Source organism: Rhipicephalus sanguineus, chromosome 2 (genome assembly GCF_013339695.2).
Source record: "Rhipicephalus sanguineus isolate Rsan-2018 chromosome 2, BIME_Rsan_1.4, whole genome shotgun sequence".
NCBI lineage: Eukaryota > Metazoa > Arthropoda > Arachnida > Ixodida > Ixodidae > Rhipicephalus > Rhipicephalus sanguineus.
In genome coordinates, this window is record NC_051177.1 from 199958827 (window position 1) to 199980347 (window position 21521).

Here is a 21521-nt window from a genome sequence, read left to right on the forward strand (position 1 = left end):
TTATATAACAAATTGCTTACGGTTAGGTAACGCTGCCAATGGAACGCACGCACGTTTCACGAACCTGTGTTATTGTGTGCAAGAAGTTCTTGACAGTTCTTGAACAAGGGCATCATCACCATGATCAGTGAGCACCAACAGCTGGTCATGACATGTTATAGGATCCGGTCGTGATCGTGGTGACGAGGGGTCCATGTGTAGTGAAGTATGTCGTACAGTAGAACTGTTGGAATTCGTGGATGCCTCGGTCATTTCGCCGACAAATTGTCTGTCGACAGAGCCGGCGAAATGTTGGAACCTGAAGCCACCCTTCGCGTTGGTGAGGTATAGGCCGTCGAGGCTGGTTGGCCTGGATAGTACTACGTAGACCAACATCAGTGGATGGCGCTTGTCGTATTCGTAGACTACCTAGGAGTATGTGGCCTACGTAGCCTAGTCTACAAAGCGGCTGTCAATCAATCTGGCATCATCCTCGGTCAGCATGAGGCCATCTCGCAGCCTCGTAAGAAATGAAGACGACACCGCGTCGTTCTGGTGGGCGAAGTGCACTTTACGGTGCGGTGATGTGGATATCATATGTAACTTTCGTTAATGTATGCCTCCGGGGCCGAGCAATGCTTCAATATAGCTTGCTGAATTACTGAAATACAAACGTAATGCCCATTAGACTGCTATAAAAGCGGAGCCAACACTGGAATACAGATGTTAATCTGATATGACGCCTGCATCGTAGGAGTACGCATCGTAGGAGTATCATGTAGTGTTTATTGCTTTCTTGTAAAATTGGATAGCCACCACCACAACCACAAGTGACGTTGCGCCGACATTACGCCTGCGTAGGCTGTTTTTCCGAACCTGTTTATAGACTGGCGTGGCTCAGTGGTAGAATACCTGATTGCCGCGCAGAATGCTTGGGTTCGATTCCTGCTGGGATCCTAACTTTCATTTTTTCCGTTCGTTGAGTCAATGCTGCCGATGTTGGTTTTCCTTAACGCTCTAGCATTTAGGTTACCAATGTCTGTTCTCGCCATTCCTGGGTAGATATAAACTGTCAATCACCTGTGGCACATACCCGTACACCTCGGCCCGTGGTAAACGGGTATGTGCCACACGTGTCTAGTGTAAAGGGTTTGACGACGTATGCGACAGGATTTTAAGGTTATTCATGTCATGACCCGGCAGTCATATTCGTCAAATCCTCTTACCCTCCCATGCAAATTTTGGTCTACACCAAGTTAAGGAGGCGATCATGAGAGCAGGGTTGCCAATGGTGGCTACTTTTCGCCAAATTGGCGAATTTGAGGGGCCCGTGGCGACCTAAAATTATGAATGGCGACATGGCGAATTTTTGGCGATTTTCGGCTTAGATCTCCACTGAGTCATGCATCCTAAGCTCAGTGTCTTCCCAACGAATGAGCGGCAACATTCTCTGTATTTTTCTTGGTTTTAGACACAAGAGCAGAATGTGCACATTACGCGTCATTCCGTATATCTGTCCTGTAACTCGTGCGTATCTCCTCAATTCATCTAGAGGCAGGAGATACGGCAACGTCCCCCAGAGACATTCTAGCAAAATGTAAACCGCGGGGGGGGGGGTAGTGTTTGACTATAAATTAATAGCTTTCCGCGCTTTAAGCTTCTCTAAAGTTTCGCTTCTGAAGGGGCTGAAGGTTCCAACCATTTGTTTCGTCAAAGCTCCAAATGTTCTGAATAGCTCGGCGACTTATTCACTGTTGCAGTACCCCCTAATTCAGCTCGTAAAGACTGTTTTGGAATAGCGAAGAGAGGCGGATACGCGGCTATTTGTGCAATAAAAAAATATTTATTGAGGCATTTTTCACTGTTCTCGGTGAGCGTGTGCAATGAAAACAATTGCTATATAACATTTTACATTGCCTACCTGTTCATTAATAACGCATCGGATTGACGCGTGTAGATATAAGAGACTATAAGAAAGGGTCGGTGACGTCCTTTATCATATTAGTTCACACTGAAAAGGTGTAAGGCTCGCTAATGATCGGTTCCTGTAAGAATTCTGTTGTCTTACCTTCAATAAACCTTTTAATCCTTTTAATTCATAATGTTCGCGTAAAGCTGGCTACAAACAACGCTTTCACGGTTTTCGCCCAATGTTTACCACACTACTACCTTTGAAACGAGCGGACAGGGATGGAAGGATATCGTGAGTGCTTCATTCATTCACCCTTGCGCCACCACGCACATCTTGCGGCTAGTCGGAGAAGCAGCACCATGCACTCCCATGGTAAAGCGGGCCATACGACTATCATTGAGAAACGTCAATATAATTTAAGGGTCTTGGATGGTACTGTATTCTACGGGGCTATACGTGAGAGGAAATTTTTATTACTAGGTATGACGCACATATCTAGAATGGCGACTTTTTTGGCGAAATTTGTAAAAAAATGGCGACTTTTGGCGACTTTTTGCTCGTCGTTTGGCGACATTTACTCGAAAGTCAGTGGCAACCCTGCATGAGAGCACCCAGACGTAGGCGGCTAGATAGATAGATAGATAGATAGATACGTAGATAGAAACGCTCAAAGTGCCAGAGGTGCGCTAAGAAATGCTTCGCATTTAAAACAGTCCAATGCACAGGAAGCGAGAGATGAAGGGAGAATGCAGCTGAAAAGACGAAAATCGCCGAGGCCATTAGTCCCTGATAGAGCGAGCTTTGTACCACTGATCGTAAGATACATAACTAAGTAAATTGATCGTGTATGTATTTCATCGCTTTGGCCAGGCCAGTTACCAGGGGGGGGGGGTCCCTAGGGGCCGTCCCCCCCCCTCCCCCCTGCCAACGGGCCTGGCAACGGGTGAAGTAGGCGTTTTTACCAAAAATAAATAACGTAAAAAGGTATTTTTCTCAAATAGCCAAGGTTTTCAGCAAGTGACCCCCCCCCCCCCCACCCCCGAAAAAAATTCCTGGCTACGGGCCTGGCTTTGGCATTACGTATATAGCCGATTTCAACACAATTAGGCGCTAGAGAACGGACGTCGGAGGACTTGCCTCGAGCTCGATGTCGTGCGATGCTCGTTTGTACTTGCGAGAGTCAGCACGCCGGAATAATTGAAAGTTCTTTCGCATTGTACCCGCAGTTCACTTTGATGAGCTTCCTACTTTTTTGAAGCGTGGATTGTCGGAAGAAGCTTTCCAGGTCCTTGATTTTCAGGAAACCCCGCCTCGACACCAATGACAGAGGGGGGTTCTGTTGTGGCCTTTGAACATTCGCTTGCGGACAGCTCTCTTTGTACTACCCAGTTAGCGCCAGGGCTGCGATGAGAGCACTGGTGGCGGTGTTTCTGGCAGCGTCGCCTGGGCAGAGTCTGACTTCTATTGTATCGAGGTAAATTGCCCCATAAGCAGACCGGTCAATGCGATAGTTCGCGGCAGGAGTTTGGCCTACGGTATCTTACGGCCGTGAATGACGAACTACCTTTCTTTCTTTCTTTCTTTCTTTCTTTCTTTCTTTCTTTCTTTCTTTCTTTCTTTCTTTCTTTCTTTCTTTCTTTCTTTTTTTCTTTCTTTCTTTCTTACTTTCTTTCTTTCTTTCTTCCTTTCTTTCTTTCTTTCTTTCTTTCTTTCTTTCTTTCTTTCTCATTGCGCAATGCTCCCTCCTAGCTTTTTCCTTGCTCTATGTCAGGTCGGGAGTTGGACCAAGCACCGTAACCATGTAGGGTGCCACTGCAGCAGCTTGTATTAATGGTAGTGGACTGCATTATCTAAAGTTTTTCGCCGTTTGGTGGTTGCTGTTTGCGCTGTATCTCTGAAAGGTTGAATCAGCCGAGGGAAAACGTATATCGCTGATAGAACACGTATTATTGCACCCGCCACGATGGTCTAGTGGTTATGGTGCTCGACTGCTGACCCGCAGGTCGCGGGATCGAATCCCGGCCGCAGCAGCCGCATTTTCGATGGAGGCGAAAATGCTTGAGGCTCATGTACTTAGATTTAGGTGCACGTTAAAGAACCCCAGCTGGTAGAAATTTCCGGAGCCCTCCACTACGGCGTCTCTCATAATCATATCGTGGCTTTGGGACGTTAAACGCCAACAATTATTATTACTGCACGTACTCTTGCAAGAAGCGCGAAATATGCTTATAGTGACGCCGCAGATTCAAGTGGGCTTATTGCTTTCGCCTGACAGTTTTCCCATCCGCACATCCGTTGCCCAGATTGAATAGGTTCTGAATGCTGCGACTGTTCCGTCCATCTCATGCGCTATCATCAGACCATTAGCACGATTATTGCAATCGTATACCCAGTATATGATGGATGGATAACCGTGACTTGACGCGGACTAAGGAAAAAAGAAGGGACATAACACTGCACCAGTTATGGTGCGTGTGAAATGGCTCTGTTTCAGTAACCACCCTCAACGCTCGTTTTTCCGTCCTTCTGAGCGGCGAGCGTTGGCTGGCAAGAGGAGTTTGTGCGCTGACATTCCGAAGCGCAATCTCTGCAACAAGGAAAACGCTGCTTCCTGGATGTATTTCCTTTTTCTTTTTATAGGATTAAGCACAACTGCTCTGCGGAGAAGCGTGACAAAAGTGCGCCATGCCCTTGGCCAAAGATTGTCGCTTTGCGTATAGCTTTAAAACGGAGATTTCGTGTTCACAGCGCGTAACGTTTTGGTTGCAACTCTTTGGCTCGCAAGTCTGCTAGCCTGACAGTGCTACAGCACAAAATTTAGTGCGACGAGAAGTTGTAAATATGCTGCATGGGATCGAATGCACCGCAATTTCTTCATTTCTGGAGATCAGCTGGACAAATGTTCGCAGAAATTTGAAGCATTCGAGGTTAGGGCAGGCCCTGCCCAACCGAGGCATACATGAAAGCGATCGATGTGATAGTTACACCATTGATGGCTGCAAAACTTTGCAAGCGTTCGATGGAAGCAAAAAAAAAAAAAACGACAAGAACAAAAAACATCCATCGTAGTTAACGAAGACAATTAAATACTACTGCATACTGTTACTTTCAGTTGGTTTGGCAAAAGTTGAATTGCTGTCATGCGTCGACAGAGTGTATGAAATGTTTGTTCTCTTCCTAAACAAGAGGATGCTCTGGTGCACGCAGGTTTACACAGGCAAGAGGTACGTTGATCGTGCCAACCACTGTGAGGAAGCTGTATAATCAACTTGTAGTGAATAAAAGAAAGCTCTGTCAAGTGCATTGGGACTGCGACAGCATCTACCACGCACTGGTGATTCGCTATATAATTAGAGGTGCACAGTTAAGCGCGGACAAAAAGAAGGGACACGACGCGACCGCTGTTAACGATTAATATCAGTGATGGTTGTTGCGCCTGCGTTTGCAAGAATAACAGCTAACGCATCCCAGTGAACGTCCAATTCTATACCGCAGGGGTCTCCATCACGCGGCCCGCGGACTTTTTGCTAGCGGCCCGGCCACAGGTGACTGTCTTCGTTCCATATTTCTTTTTTATTTGCTTAATAACTACGTTCATGAGCTATGCTGGTCTCAGGCATTCTTTTTTCGTGAGGCACCCTATCCGGTCACGACGTGCTGAAACATAACCGTGAAACGAAAACCTAAATCTCGCAGTCGGCGTCCTGATTTTAGTTATTCTTGAGATATGGCAAATACATTGTTTCAAATGGCAGCGTCAAGTGACATTTCGTCCAAACCCCCGCCCCCACACGCCACAACCCCGGCCCTTGAGGGAGTCTATATTTCGTGACTGCGGCCTGCTAGCTGGAGTGGGTTTGATGCCTCTGACTTACAGAAACACGATGCACGAAATATCTCGATCTAAAATTACGTAAATGACAGCAGCCTTAGGAGTACCACCACGGCTGATGGTACAGTTGGAAAGTCAATTTTCAAATAAAAAAGTGATAGAGCTGCTTTCGGAGCAAAATTTGTTTCGATAAGGTCCCTTTGGAAACGCGGTCGCAAAAACTGTCCGACGCTTTGCATCAGCTAATGCAGTAGCATGCTGAACTCACTGTACAGACTAAATAACTGAGTGCTGGAAGGAGGCCTAACCCGCCATCAGCGCTGATGAGCATTCGCTTACGCAGTAAAATTGGTAGCTGAGTATATACGTCGATTGAGAATTCTGGCGTATTCTGCTGCCTACAAACGTGCACAGCCGTTTCGGTAAACACAAGAGTGTTTGGCACCTTTTGTTTTGCCACGCTTCTTATTCTCGTTCTTCGAAGTGTCGAGGTTATAAGAACGGCTCTTTTAAACCAACGCTCTAGTTAAACTTCATGGGATGCCACGAGTCTCAAAGTAGGACTAATGTTATTGCTGACTCAATCCAAATGGGGCGCCTACATAACGCTGCAAGTGACGGTTATGTAAGCTTTGCAGAACTGCAGTGATGAAGATATCGTTATGCAGCGCCACTTGAGGCGAAAAAATGCTCAGCATTTTAAAGCGAATAAGCACTTTGCTACAATAAGAATTTGTGGCATACTATGGCGGAGGTCTAGCCTTTACTGAAAAGGGGCATACTGAATTTGCATTTTAGCATGATGTATCTTCAGTGTATGTAACGCAATATTGAATGTTATGACAACTGTGTTTTCACCAATATATGTCCTGAAATTGTGTACCGCATTTCACACGTACTTATTTTTTGTTGCAAGAGCACAATAAAGGTACAGAAAAGAGAGATGATAGGCCCGGCGTTTCTTTAGAGGTCTTCACTTTGTTTTTGGTTGAACGTTGCGTCCTTGTGAATTCCCAGGTAGGCTACAAAGTTTGCGAACAAACGATGCTGGAAAGGTGCCTCAATTATGACGGGAAAAACAAGCTGCACCTTCCGGTCTTGCGACGCAGGGGAGTGTAGGTCAAAACGGTGAAGATTCGAACAGCACGAGCGGACCTCTGTGTAAACACCATAAGTTTTCCAGATTTGAACCATGCTCCTGATATTAAGGCCTTTCATTTGTCGTTTCAGCGTCCGCCTCCGGCGCGTGGCCTGAGGCGTGTACCACCAAAATAAGCCCTGCGGCTTTAGTAGACGTAGTACTACACTAATGACATCGTCACGACCACTGTGCGGAACGGTCTTGTCCGAGCCGTTGGATTCTTTAGAGGAAACGAACTCACGCATTTCACTCTACGCGCGCAACGGGACACACACTGGTGCGGGGAAAAACAGGCAGAGGGATGCCTTGAGTGGCACAGGGACGTGAAACACACGTCAATCTGTACCGGGATTCGTTGTGACAGCCACGCTTGACAGCCAGCCCCGTGAAGCTGTTCTTTGTGAGCGGCGTCTTATTGAAATACCGCGGGCTATTAAAAGCAGTCTGGCCGTGAGCGCCCGTTCGTTCAGCAAGCATTGCCTCCAGAGCAGCTAAGAGAGGAGGAAACAGGAGCCCGGCGTAGGAGGACAACACACTCTCCTCCTCAACAAACACATCTCTCTTCTGTCAGGAGGGCAACTGCGCGCGGCACTCTCGGGTTGTGAGTAGCGCATGTAAAAGTGGTGACGCATTCGAACAAAGAATGAAAACAGGGTCACACGCGTAAGACCCCTGCGCTTACAGAGTGCACCTCAATCAACACTTGTGTGTGATGGGATTCGGCCAAGCGCACGGCCGGAGGCGATGCCGTATTCGCTCCGGTGAACTCGCCGCGAAGCCGGAGGACGTTGGCTGTAGCGAGACCTTGACCGCCGGCACGAGGGGAGGGTGGCGAGGTGAAACTTGGGCTGCGACAACAAATCACTGAATAAGCAGCAGCAGTTGTGGCGGCCTTGACGACGGGAAGAGTTCCTGGCCAAAGACGACGCTACAGGTGAGGAGGCATTGGCGCGTGTCAGACGTGGCGCATCCAGCATTCAGGCCGTAGACCCGGGGAAGACCCGGCCCACAATTTGGAAGGTCGCCTCACCTTCCTGCACTGAGGACGCCGTACACTCTCACCCCCTTCGTGGCACCCCAAGTGCCACAACTAGTGGCATGGGTTGGTGACATAAGCGGGGTGAGCGCGTGGCTTATATAAAAACCCCGGGAGGTGACACAGTCGGACACGCACTCGACGTCGGAACAAGATTTCCTTCCGCTTCGCAGCAGGTAAGAATGCGAGGCCTGGAGCGCGTGCGACTCTTGTTTTGGTTCAAAGGCACGTGCTTCTGGCAACAGTTTCGAGAAAGCGCTTTGGCAAAATTAGCAGCCACCTGCTAGTTTTGCTCTCCGCGATGGTGGTTAATTGGACGAGTTGTCAGCCGATGGTGAATAGGTGCGCGCACTTGGTTCGGTGCCAGCCCCGGAAAGGGGCAATTATCCTCGTCTATGACAACGGTGCAAAATCGTCTATAGATTTCATGGCGTTTGATCTCTGACTGCAACACATGGCAGAGAAGCGACGCCGTAGTTATGTTTGCGGGCGCAAGGTTAATCTGGCGTCTATTTTTACACCGCAGCTTGAAGGCATGCATTTTTTCCCACCTTTTTTTTCTTAAATCGTTGAACCAGTGGGAGTTGTCCGAAGTGTTCAGCTGTCATGAATGTTTTCCCTGGACCTCCTTGAGCTCTTCGGTCCATTTTTTCTTAAAATAATGGATGCGTAGAAAAATGAAGTCCTACTGACTGGAAACAAGCCCCACTGACTGGGGGTCCACTTCTTTACGTAACTTGTAATCAACATTCAGAGTGATGATAGCTTGCGCAGGAAACGAGGTGCTTAGGACGTAACACTATGTAACAGTTCACATGGCATATTCACTTGGACGCCTACACCAGCTGTTATTGTTTTAGCCAACATGTCTACGAACTCTGGTCATAAAGCATCGAATATGCCTTGCAAGTTGTCTGGCTGGGGTAAATGTTCTTGACAACTCCGGCGAAAAAAAAAGGGGAGTATTAATGGTAGCTCAATGCGTTTGTGAGTGAAGTCCTGCATTAGTGAGTGAATACTGAAGTACATTCCCTTGAAGACACGTTTTGTATTTTTTCCCCTGCAGCCTTGCACGGTGTCGCTCAAACAGACGCGTGCACAGTTATTAAGAATGATTTCCAGCACACAATAGGTTGCATGCGGTCACTCAAAGAAGGCTCAGATGGAACTCACGAAAAAGAACAACAGGTGGTAGTTTAGGTAAACGGCCAACTGTGCAAATAACATGATTTTTAGACTTTCAGTTACATCTTGGAAAGAACCTTCAGTGCACCTCTTCCTTTTAAAATTCTTGCCACTCCATCTCGCACAGAAATAATGTCTGCTACTACCGAGCTATCAATGCTCATTTGATAGAAGCAACTTTATGGGGGAGGGGGTAATGTGCATTAATTTGTTTGAGTTCACGCGCACAAGCACTATCAAGCATCATATTATAATGATACGGGCACACAGCCTTATTGGCAGAAAAGTAGAAATTGTTATTTGTTATTAACGAGAAAGCTTACTTCCGCTAATGGATATGACGTGCGCAAGGAGCGCTTGCAGGCGCCCCAATACTCAATTTGCAACTACTTCAATGATGGAGAATTACGGCATTTTTAAAACGAAGGAAGGTCTACTCTCGATGATTTGTGTTTTTTTAGGAACTCGCGAATTATAATCAGTAGACTGGGCTCCTTCACATTCGTTGCACATAGTCACCATACACTTCGCATTTATTGTACCGGCACCAGTTATACCGGGGGTTGTTTGTCAATGTCTGCGCTGGTATTTCGTCTTGGTATCCCGAAGAAAGTTTTTACACCAAAAGCTGTTGTGAGATCACAACAACAGCCGATTTTGGTGCCTTAGTTGTCCGCCGCCGCCGCCGCCGATGTCCGTAACCGCTACCGCGCGAAATGAAAAAAACAAATACTCAGGACCGAGTGCGATTTCATCTCGGACACTCTGCGAGGCAGGCGAGTACTCTGTCACAGGGCCACGCCGCTACTTCTCTTGTAAAAAACCGTACACAGCCCTACCGAAAGCGTTCGGTACGCCAGTACCATAATGCCATATGTTTCGTGCGGAATCCGTATGTTTTCCGTATATTTTCCATATATTTTCCGTACATTTCCTTAAGAATCGTACGGAAACATACGGAATTATGGTACTGACTTACAGAGCGTTTTCAGTAGGGAGGCGTCATGTCGGGCAAGGAATCACGTTAACAGATGTAATATAGCGTGGTAGAAGAGTAAAATAATAACCAGGCATCACACAATTCCAACTGCGTAACGAGTGGGCGGTTTAAAGCTTCCCACCCATTAGAAAGGGGTCAGCCATAATTCTCCATCGTCATCAGCGACAGCATATACAAAGTGCACATAATGATTTACAGATGTGTAGCGAGCACCTCGCTTCTCCGCAGAATGACGAATAATGGCATAGTGATTGCTTCCCTACTTCTAAAAAATTATGATGATTTATTCGTAGTGCGTACTTCAGAAGTGTACTTGTAGTAGTTTCCCGAGAGTGTTTAGAACGGGTTCTAGAAATGCCGCGGTTCCAGCTTTCGCTGTCACTGTGCAGCGTGTTCCGCGCAGGCCTGGCGTTTTTTCATCCATTCATCCATCCTGTATTCAGGTGTTATTATTTTTTTTAAGTATGAACCCAACGAAGGGCAATTCGCACTCCACGTCGTAGGCTGTCCAATTGTAATGGTGTTTTGTATTCTGAACAATAATTTTTAATTTTATCTTTGCCCCAACGTAAAGCAACCGGAATAGCACGCTGTCTTTTGAAATGCCTTCAGTAGGGGCGCGCAGAATGCAGCCTGTGATTTAATGACAGTGCGTTTAATTATTTTATGGCTACGCTCAACATTGCTGAGCTGTGGAAGATGCCGCAGTAGAGTGCTGGGGAATAATTTTCACGACCCGTGGTTATTTAGAATGCAGGAAGCGTGTGAATTCAACGAGTGAATTCAACGCTTGCTGTAGCGGTGGCTGCCATTGCCACATGCAAGGTTTGCAGCGCCTGCACTATACAGTCGTCTAGCCTTCTGTCTAGAGCTCAGAATCGATGTATAGCGATACAAAAAATTAATTCCTTTGCGTTACTGGGTGGCATTAGAAAGACGTTTACGTTCAGGTTTCCGAGCCTTCCTCTGCTCCGCGGTGGTGGCGCTGCCGCTTCAACTAGCGCCGACGTTGACGTTGTTTATGGCGTTTCGCACACCGTTGCACAGAGAAAGAATATCAGAAGCAGAGCGAACGCGCGATTTCACAGCCTCGCAGCTTCGAGATTCGCTTGCCGGCATTGCCGCTTATGTCCAGCTTCGCAAGCGTCCATAGCGCCGTTGCGAAGAAGAGTGCTATGTTTGCTGGTGTCGCCGTTTACGTTCAGCTTCGCGAGCGTCCATAGCGCCGTTCCGGAGAGTGCAACAGGAGCGAGCGCGCGCCGCATCATATACGAGCGCACAGCTGTGGCGGAGAGAGAGAAACGGGAGAGAAGAAACGAAGCGGAGGCAGCGCTCACGCCACCTCCTCGCGCTCACGCGAAGAGAAGGAGGAGAGTTGGCGCATGCGCAGTATGGTTGCGGACGCCACAGAACGGACACTGCCCCGAGCATCAGATGCTTTCGCATCTAAAAAATGGTTAAGATCCGTGAAGATCACAAAGACGCCCGGGTAACGTTGTAATTATCCATTTACCTTAAACCTAGCCGCAGGTGTCCTATTCTGTTTCTTTGCTCGGTGGTACAGCATTCGAATGTTGTAGGCTCACGTGCAATAATAATTTGCACATTTGTTTTTTTTTTGCAGCGACTAAATAAAAGCAAGCATGCTGAAGAACGTCATCATCGCTGCCCTCCTGCTGGCAGCTGTCTTCTGCATAGCCTCGGCACAATTCGGATACGGCCGTGGCTTTGGGTATGGCCGTGGTTTCGGATACGGCCGAGGCTTTGGCTATGGACGCGGTTTTGGCTACGGTCGTGGCTTCTATGGAGGATTCGGGCGGGGCTACTACGGAGGCTTTGGACGTGGTTTTGGCTATGGCAGAGGATTCTACGGCTGAACAAGACGACTCTTTCAAGAGTGAGTTCACATTCGAACCTTCTGAGCTGATCACCCTGGATGCTTGCGTGGAGTACTTGTTTACATATAGCTCACGTTATGATCAAGTGCGGAGCAATCTACGAAACAAATCATTTGCATAAAGAATTTTCGTCTACGAAAGTACACGCTGCGTGGCAATGCTTCAGAGATTTTGCTTTAGATAGTATTATCATTAAATCATTTTGATGGATATTTCTATGAACTTTTTATGTGTTGGCATTTGATGCCAGGACGATCTGATAAATTTATTCGTGGGTTATTCAACGGCGTACTCGTACTTTAATTGACGAGGTTGCGTAGTGTCACTTGTCCTGCCTTGTTTTGTCTTTTCTGTGTCTTTTTTATATTTATATATTGTAGAGTTTCGTTGTTTATTTGTGCACTGTGCCTACGGATTTATTGGCTAATCGGTAGATATATGTTATCAGCTGCGCTCTGGCAGAAACAGTCCCAATGTAGCCTACACTTTCATCTATGTTCTATCAGTAAACAATAACCCGCATATAAGCTTGAAAGTTGAATTAAGCTTTTAGAGTGGAAAAGAGTACGTTATGATACTTGCAGGAAATTCGCATTTCGGCAGCATTTCGGCACTATTTCATTTACGCTGGTGTCTTTCAGGAAAAAAAAAGATCTCCCTAGGACCTCAAAAAATTGCGTCTGGGTAATAATTCAACTTTTGCCTAATGTTTGCTCACAAAGATGTATACAAGCGTGCGACAGCGAGCACCTCTCGCGACTGATATCATATGGCCCGATTGCAAGCATCTAACGTGAATCTTGGATAGCGTTATGCCGCATGTATGACTAATCGGATTTCAGGGTTACAAGGATGCGCACTGCATCGGCGTGCATAATACTACTATTACTACTACTGCTACTACTACTACTACTACTAATAATAATAATAATAATCTGACGTCGCAGATGCGCTACCGTCCTCAGTATTACATGAAAAAATTTAAACGTCCTCATTTGCTTTTACTGTCTTTAATTCCAGCGACTGCGAGGTATTAACTATCATGAGAACGGTTCTTACCACAGTTTTTCTCAAATACGTTGTAGTACATCATTGTTGGCGTCCATTTGAACACACCTAGATTTCTTGGTATCATAAGTGAGTGAATCGGTAAGCGTTATCCGCATTAACTAACCTCAAAACAGTATGCATTATAGTTTGTGCTATATATGTGTCGGAACGAACATGCTCGCATTAGTGACTATCAACTCGCCGAAAGTATTTGCTTTCTAGGAAACCTGACATGGATGGATTTTCTGATAAGCTCTGCTAATGATATAAATATCCCGCACACTCATGTTATTAAGGCGTGGTACGTTCTTACCTTTCATTTTTGCTCGTATATTTCGCGGAACTCTGGGGGTGGCGTGGAAGAGTCTATTCTAGTAACCAGAGAAAATGAAGACGCACACAGAAAAAGAAACTTTGCAAGCATACGATTGGTCTTAGAGCCGCTGCAAGTGAGCCCTGAGACATCGATTAAAGCGGTACACGTTTCTTGGCAAAGAAATAAAAACAAACATGTGCTTCTTCAATGTCAAGACGAACTAGAGGCGTTAGGTGTAATTCTCCAGAGAGAGGAGATTACCACTCCCAATGCAATAACCGTTAAGTGTTGTCGCCCTTCCTCCCTTTTGAAAATCGTGCGTGATTGACCATGAATGATGACATAGGCCACAAATTATGGCTCACTAAGATAAAAGCAGTCGAAAGGCTCAGCAATTTTATTTAAACAAAGGATCTATAAGTATCTCTCCTGTGCCGGAACCGTCGGAGGAACGCTGTTATAAAACAATAAAACAAGACCAGCAATGTTTGAATGGAAAAGTTCCCCAGCCGCCATTAGAGTGCCTATTTTTAATAAAAGATTGCAATTTTCGCGTTGCATCTTATGTTCATGTTCTTTTTTTCTCTTGCAGATGAAAACCACTTCATCCATGTTCATAGCAGATCCATTTCCAATCTACCATTTCTGGATTTTGTAATAAAAGAGCGATTGTACCTTTGAACAAGCTGCCTCCTGTACCGCGAGAACTTAAAAAACAACAACAACAAAACAACGTTAATCTTAAAAGAGAGTTCAGGCTCATGGTTAATACGGAATAAAATGCTCAAAAGTAAAGAAATGTAACTTATAAGCGAGGAATAGGTTTAAAAAGTTCCAACAAAAAGATAAATGTTTAGGAGACCAGAGCTAAATGCCCCTTTCTGCTATAAGGGACAGCACCAAACACGAGTGACTTCTGTGGTAAAGAATTTTATATTTCTAACTGCTTCATTAAACTTCTTTTTCATCTGACTAGACGTTAGCGACACTTGTTGAACATTCGATCGGAACTTCAGCGATAGGGATTCTGCTTAATTTATATATTCAGAACAACGATCAACAAGCGAATTCTTTCTAGCAGCGACGAGTGGTGACGATATACAGTACGAATTCTGTAAAGCCACACTTTTCGAGCAAGGACTTATGTTAAGATATAACAGTCCATAGGAAATGTTACTAGGAGCCAAAGCCCTCATTTCTTTTTGTAAAGTCAGAGAGAGGGTTTTAAACAAAATTATGATGACAATTAAAAATACGTAAACGAAGCCTCTGTGAAGCTAACCTTCAGCAAAGCGTCTATGTATATTTTTTAATACTTACGTCGATGTATACAGTTGTGATTACTTTCATGGTATGCTAAGTAATATCACTTGTAATAGCTATTTTTATGCAAATAAAAGGTTCGAACCTTAACGTTTTTTTGTGTCATATTGGCCAGTACATACAAGTAAATAACTTTTAAAAGGAATTTACTCTGTGGCACAGTGGCTCATAGGCATGGAATGTCCCAAGCGGATGCTGGAGAATTAAACATTAATCCGCGCACACACAGTGGGCGTACTGAATGGGTAAATTAAGGAAAGTAAAGTGAGCCAATTGAGCTGATGCACATAACGCACTATTTCTTCGAGAGTTTTGTGTACTTACGCGCCGACATTATGTGTGCAGGTATATACAGGTATACATTATGCAGAATAGATGTGCTGCTTATTCGCACTACATAGGCTGTTAGAATTCGGGGTTTGTAAAAGGACGTTTGCTGGTAGTTGAGTGATGAGAACGCATAGGCTTCTATGCGTGCACGAATAGATCCGTGAAGGAGGCAGAGAAAGCGTCGCCTTTTAAACAGAAATACCACGCGGTCAATTGTGAGACATATTACACTTACATACTGCGTTCCGCTTCCTGAAGCTATCATTATTCCTTTGCGAAAAATGCAACTCAGCTTTTGTGACATTTATGGTTATTCGTTAGTAAACACTCCTAAAGTTAGCACTGTTTTAACAGAGAATCGTCCGTTTCTACTCAAGCTGGTAAAATGATGAAGTGCGCTCTTACAACTGATAGCACACTATTATAGACTTCAGTGCAGAGTAGAAGTAACAAGGAATGAAGCAGGGTATACTGGTGCAGAGGACAAGATTGTGTAACAGGTATGAAGTGTGCACGGGGATGTTCTGTATTTTACGACAGCAAGTTTTAACTGGGAAGAATGAAGACACGTTCTTCCGGCATCCAGGACGAGAATAAGATACGCCAGCCTCACTAATGTATTCCTTGTATCTGATCAAGCAGGAAACTTAAATGTTTCCAACCGATGTAGTTGCCATTTCTCTTTCTGCTCCTTTAGATAGCAAAGCGTTCTTGAAAAAGAACTTCAACACTCACAACGTCGCTATCACTAAATATAATGAAAACATATAATAAAGAAAAGGAAAAGTATTTCCATCTCTCGTCCATCGTCGTGATCTTTAACTTTTATTAGTTCTTGGGAGGAGATTACAAGACAGCTCAGAACTGGAATAACATTTCAATATAAAGCGCAACGCCCATTCAGAATAGAATCAATAGAAGGCCTCCAAGTCATAGCCGGAATTGAGACCTGAGGATGCCACGCAAGAAGCGTAACACAGTGACAGCAAGATCACTGAAAAAACGAAGCGGCTGACGCGATTTTGGATAATACTGTAGTATAAATTAAGAATGCACAATTACACAAAAAGCTTCTTAATTATCATGGGAAATGTATCCACAAGTTTTAATCTTTAAGTACAAATAGACACTTATCAGAACTTTAACAAAAGCCAAATCGTTAACTGTAGAAGATAGACAGGCAATTTGATAACTTAAACGAATAGGCTGAAACAACGGTGACAATGGACGTGAGATCTGGAAATGAAGAAAGGAAAAGGTAGCATTCGCCATCACGTGACATGCACCACATTTATCGACATTCGGTCAAGAAGGAACGGTATTTATGAAGACCATGAAAGAAAAGAAAGGACGGTGCGTAGACTAATTAATGCGCTTCAGCTGCTACATGGGACCACCTTCTTGAAGGTCTCTGTAAGCAGGACGTAACCTTTGAAGGAAGCAGAGAAACGCGGCGTGCAATCCGACAGCCCGATGAACATTAAACATATAAAATTTTGTTCTTGAAGGCTAGCTGCGAGAACGAATAGGAGGCGCCCCTGTCGGCATGGCAGCGCGTGGCGGGGCAGTCGGCACTGGGCAGTTCTACACATGGTGTGATAGGAAGCATCCAGTCAAGAGCGACCATCTCTTGCGGTGAAACCTTCGAACTGGACTCTCGGGGAGACATAATGGCATGGTGTGCAGTCAGCATGCTCGGATTTCATTGATACCATGGAAAAATAGGTGTCAGATATATCCTGCAGCTCAAGTTATGGCGGCAGGCTGACTCTACATTGATTATAGAGTCACTCTGCCGATTGAGGATTCATTGGTAAAGCGAGAGGTAAGACATATTCTTGCTCTGGTAGAGTGATTCAGAAAAGACTAAGACGTTGGATGGGCGAGTGGAAGCTGCCTTGGTGCGAAACTAACTGCGTGGTCTGGCCATTGGAAACACTGCGATGCGCTTATGGCTACAAGACCGAACATTGTCTTGTATATGAGCATGATGGCCGGTAAGTGCAAACGGTAAGTCGCGGTCTCAATTCTTGAACGGGAGAACTGAATGCGATATCGTAAAGCTCAGTGGGCAGTGCTGACACCTAAATGCCAGATTTTAATCCTGAATATTAGTTTTTATAGTATCCTGTAACATGTAGCTGCTGAGCTTACGGTTCAGAACGGGATGATTCCGGACCACCCTTGATGTATATTTATAACTGCCATAACACTAACCACGAAAAAACGGTTAAACAAGAGTGCAATGGAGACAAGCTTTAGCGCTTTGTGTTTGTTTGGTCATTATGTTTTAGGTGTTTATAAAAATTCCTGTCGTTCTAGTTACCTACGTGGAGTAAGGGTCAAGTGAAAGATTGTCAGCACATCAACGGGTAATCGTATATCTAGGGGATTTTTGGCCTTCTATACGCCTCACTTGGGCCCCAGTTGTGTTTCTTTGTGGTTCTTGGGAAATTGAGAAAACGTGCATTGACACTGCTCTGTGCAACTACATTCTATTAAAATGATGCTATCGCGGCTTTTTGTGCACAATAAGTACACGTCCGGCACATTTTAAGTAGGGGTGTGCGAATATCAAATTTTTCGAATACGAATCGAATACGAATATCCACCTTCGAATATCGAATCGAATATCGAATATCAAAGGAAAAATGCCTCCACAGTAACGATATTTTATTTAACATGTAGCTATTTGAAAAAAAAAACATTAACAGCTTGACTGGCAACATAACATACACTGCTATCTCCAGAACACAATGTCCAGGCTAGCACAATGCACATCACAACACAAGCAAATATCACGGCACGATGAAAGTAATGACTAGATGTTAACATGAAGAAATATGAGTTGCTCCCATGATCAGGCAGCAGGCGCTCCCTTCTAACAGAGACAACCCCCCCCCCCCCCCCCTGCCACTGAAAAGGCACGCTCGCTTGGAACAGAAGTGGCTGGTATAGGGAGTTACATGGGGCAAAGCTTTGCCAGACTGGGGTATCTGAAGGTGCCTACAGTCCGCCACCACTCACGTGGGTCACTGTCTTTCTTCAGAAGTGGTCCCGCATAGTGAACGAGTGGTAGTGCAGCACGTTACGGCCGCATAATATTGAAAATGTACGGTTACATGATCGCCAACAGCGCTGCACATCGGAGATGCACCAGCAATAAATCATCCGTATTGGGGCGCTCGTCGCAGGCAGATATCGTGTCTCCGTGTACTTTCGATGTTTATCGCTCCTCTCGGCAACGTTTTTAGCTATACGAACTCAGCAGAAATATGGAAGACGAGTTATTTTATGCATTATAATGGAATCGCATATTCGAATTTTTTGAATATTCGAAGTTATCGAATATTCGAAATTTTTCGAATACACGATTTTCGAATCGGATACGAATATTTCGAATGTAATATTCGACGAATATTCGAAACTTTCGAATATTCGCACACCCCTAATTTTAAGTGAACGTGGTCTTGAAAACGCACAACGGCTGTTTTATCTGCATTTTGTTCATTAAATCGTCAATCTGAACTCAGGTCATAATCAAAGTTTTCACAACCCCCAACGCGATCGCGCTCTTACACTCCGTATGGCGACTTTATGGTTCCTGCTCACAGTACACTTGAACAAGCAAATGTGCTAGCGATTTATTCACGATTGTTAATATTACTAAGATATCTGATTCAATTTCAATTATGATGATGTGAAGCAGTGCCTAAGTAGCCTTGATATGAAATGCGAAGAAAAGGAGGGGGGGATACGTCTACTTAGGACTGTTAGGGAACGCGGCGCCAAACCATGAGACTGAATTAACTAGAAGAATAAGAATCGGGTAGAGCACATTCGGCATGCATTCTCAAATCATGAATAGTAGTTTACCTCTATCCCTCAAGAGGGAGGTATATAATAGCTGCATCTTACTGGCATAGGTCGGCAAAAAAATTGGAGCTCACTCAGACTCACTCAAAAATATATTTTGTGCTTAGGGCTCACTCGAACTCAGACTCACCAATATTTACCGCAACCGGAATCAGTCGGACTCAGACTCACGACAATCTTCCTTAACCGGACTCACTCGGACTCAAACTCAGCAAGATATTACTAACCCAGACTCACTCAGACTCAGACTCAGACTCACGGCCCGATCTCAGTCTGAATGAGTCGGCTCTGAGTGAGTTTACCGATTTATGCTTACCAGTACTTGCCTACGGAGCAGAAACCTGGAGTTACAGAGAAGGTTCAACTTAAATTGAGGACGACGCAGCGAGCGATGGAAAGGAAAATGATAGGTGTTACCTTAAGGGACAAGAAGAGAGCAGTGTGGGTGAGCGAACAAACAGGTGTTAAGGACATCTCAGTCAAAATCAAGAAGGAGAAATAAGCATGGGCCGGGCATGTAACGCGTAGGTGAAATAACCGCTGGTCATTAAGGGTAACTGACTGGATTCCAAGAGATGGCAAACGCGTGAGGGGGAGACAGAAAATTAGGTGGGCAGATGAGATTAAGAAGTTTGCGGGCATAACGTGGCCGCAGGAAGCACAGGACGGGGTTGATTGGCGGAACATGGGAGAGGTCTTTGTCCTGCAGTGGGCGCAGTCAGTCTGATGATGATGATGATGACGATGATGATGACACAAAGTTAAAAAGGTCATGAAACCTCGAGTGCACGAACCCAGCCAATTTCATTCGCATGCGCCTACTCTAGCACTGTTCCTTTAGTTATTAAGATACAAAATGGTGAAGTTAACAGACCAATATGGCGGAACCGAAGCGCATCCGTAAAATTATCCATAGGAGGACCAGTCGTGATAATGAAATTGAGTACTGCAATCACGACTCGCGAGTCAAATGTATGAATATGAAAATAATTTACGTTTCAGTGCAGCACTACTTCAGTACGTAGGCAATCATAAAATTTGCTCTTGCTAACATGCATGATGACCATGTTCGTAGTAACCGTAGAGCAAGTTCTGCCACAGCATAAGTTTCCCACAGTGCGGAAAATGGCCGAATATACGAATAGCAGACTCGTGTTTCGTTTGAACGAAGCGGAATATATATAAATGAAGAATTACCACTGCATAGTCGCATTTCACTAACTGTGCTATAAGCAAATGTCACACTCTCCGCTCATATTTACAGCACGTACGTCACCACAGAGAGAAAGGTACACGGGACACACAGAGCGCTGTAGAGTTGTGAAACTTGGCGCATGCCAGATTCCCACCGGCACTAATGTTATGTACGTTGTTTGTACGATGTACGGTTATGTTATGTTTGTGTTTATGTAATGTTATTTCTTGTACGTTCTTCTGTTTGGTCACCAGTGGATATAAAAGGCTTGATGCTTCTGAAAAAAAAGAGAACAAGCTCGCCCGACATATTGTATTGTTGTCATACTCAAACAGGAGTTTAGAAAATGTCAGCGATTATAATAAAATTGGAGCTGCTATTCATCAGTTATTTCTCTTTTTCGTACCTCTCCCATTATCCGTTTCTTGCTGCTGCCGTCTCCCCTGATCTCGAGTGCCTCATCGTGAGAGCTCAAAGTGAATATATTGACTTGCAGCATCCAATAGCGGGGTGGGGGTGGAGGGGTGGATTCGAGAAGAGTGGGAAGAAGTAACTGCCGGAATGAGCGATGTCAACACTGGAGCGGGCCTAGTAGTCTTCGAGGTTTTGCTTGGCAAAAGTTCGATCTTGTCAGCGTCGAGTCGCTTCACACTCACACTCAGTTCTAGGTCGATACCGGAGAAGGATTTCGGGTCAATTCAAATGCCTGTCATTAGCCGCGGAGAGAATACGCATCACTGCATCATGGACGAGAGTACAACTACCGGAATTAAATGTTCATATAATGTTTCTTACTTTAGTGTTTTTTTTTCTTTGTCTTAAATGAAGATCCGATACGTCAGTACCGTAGAAAAGGTACAGCAAATTAAGTACACAACGCGCGATATAATCGAACATATAAGCGCCTTTCTCAAAAAGTTTATTTTCACACACTCTATGCCATATGGTATGGGGATGCATACAAAATCCTGGAACCGCTACACTAACCGAAGAGCAGTGGGAGGCCAAGCTATAGGACCCAGACCTGAAGAATCAGCGAAGCCTGGTTCAACGGGCACGAGAGATGGCGAAGGCCCGCGGCTACCTGGAATAAGGAGGCCGCCCACCTTGTGCGCACAGTGCACTTGCTCAAAATAAACGTTTACTCTTTTTCTCTTTCTTCCATTTTCCGGGGCTAGTACCGTCTAGTGATGTCACGACGTAGAAGGGTGTCACGTAGACGAAGCACCATTTCGAGGTTCTGGCATTCGGTCTAGGTCGCTCGGCCGCCTCTTGTGCTGCTGCACCTTGTGAGGAGCAATTTCATGGCAGCGTAGCAGACGGCCGAGCAGGCTGGGGCGCGGGCCAAAAGTTTTGCGATGTGATCTTCCCACATGATCATCTGAGCCATAACGTGACGATGCAGTGCAACCTCCGGAGAACGGAATGAAACTCGCCGTAGAAAAACT

General features: G+C 45.2%; 2 long non-coding RNA genes across 3 annotated transcripts in view; both read left to right on the forward strand.

Annotated features, from left to right (window-relative positions):
• Window positions 1-7795: 7795 nt before the first annotated feature.
• LOC119383991 (uncharacterized) lies at window positions 7796-14034 on the forward strand. Its single transcript, XR_005181819.2, has 3 exons — window positions 7796-8076; window positions 11710-11982; window positions 13942-14034. It is a non-coding gene; the product is annotated as an uncharacterized LOC119383991 (long non-coding RNA).
• A 2540-nt stretch (window positions 14035-16574) lies between these two features.
• Window positions 16575-21521, forward strand: part of LOC119383992 (uncharacterized) — a 60290-nt gene continuing 55343 nt past the window's right edge. Inside the window, exon 1 of one of the 2 annotated variants that reach the window (XR_005181820.1) lies at window positions 16575-17012. This is a non-coding gene — a long non-coding RNA (uncharacterized LOC119383992). The remainder of the gene's footprint in view (window positions 17013-21521) is intronic. The other variant, XR_005181821.1, reaches the window with a different exon arrangement.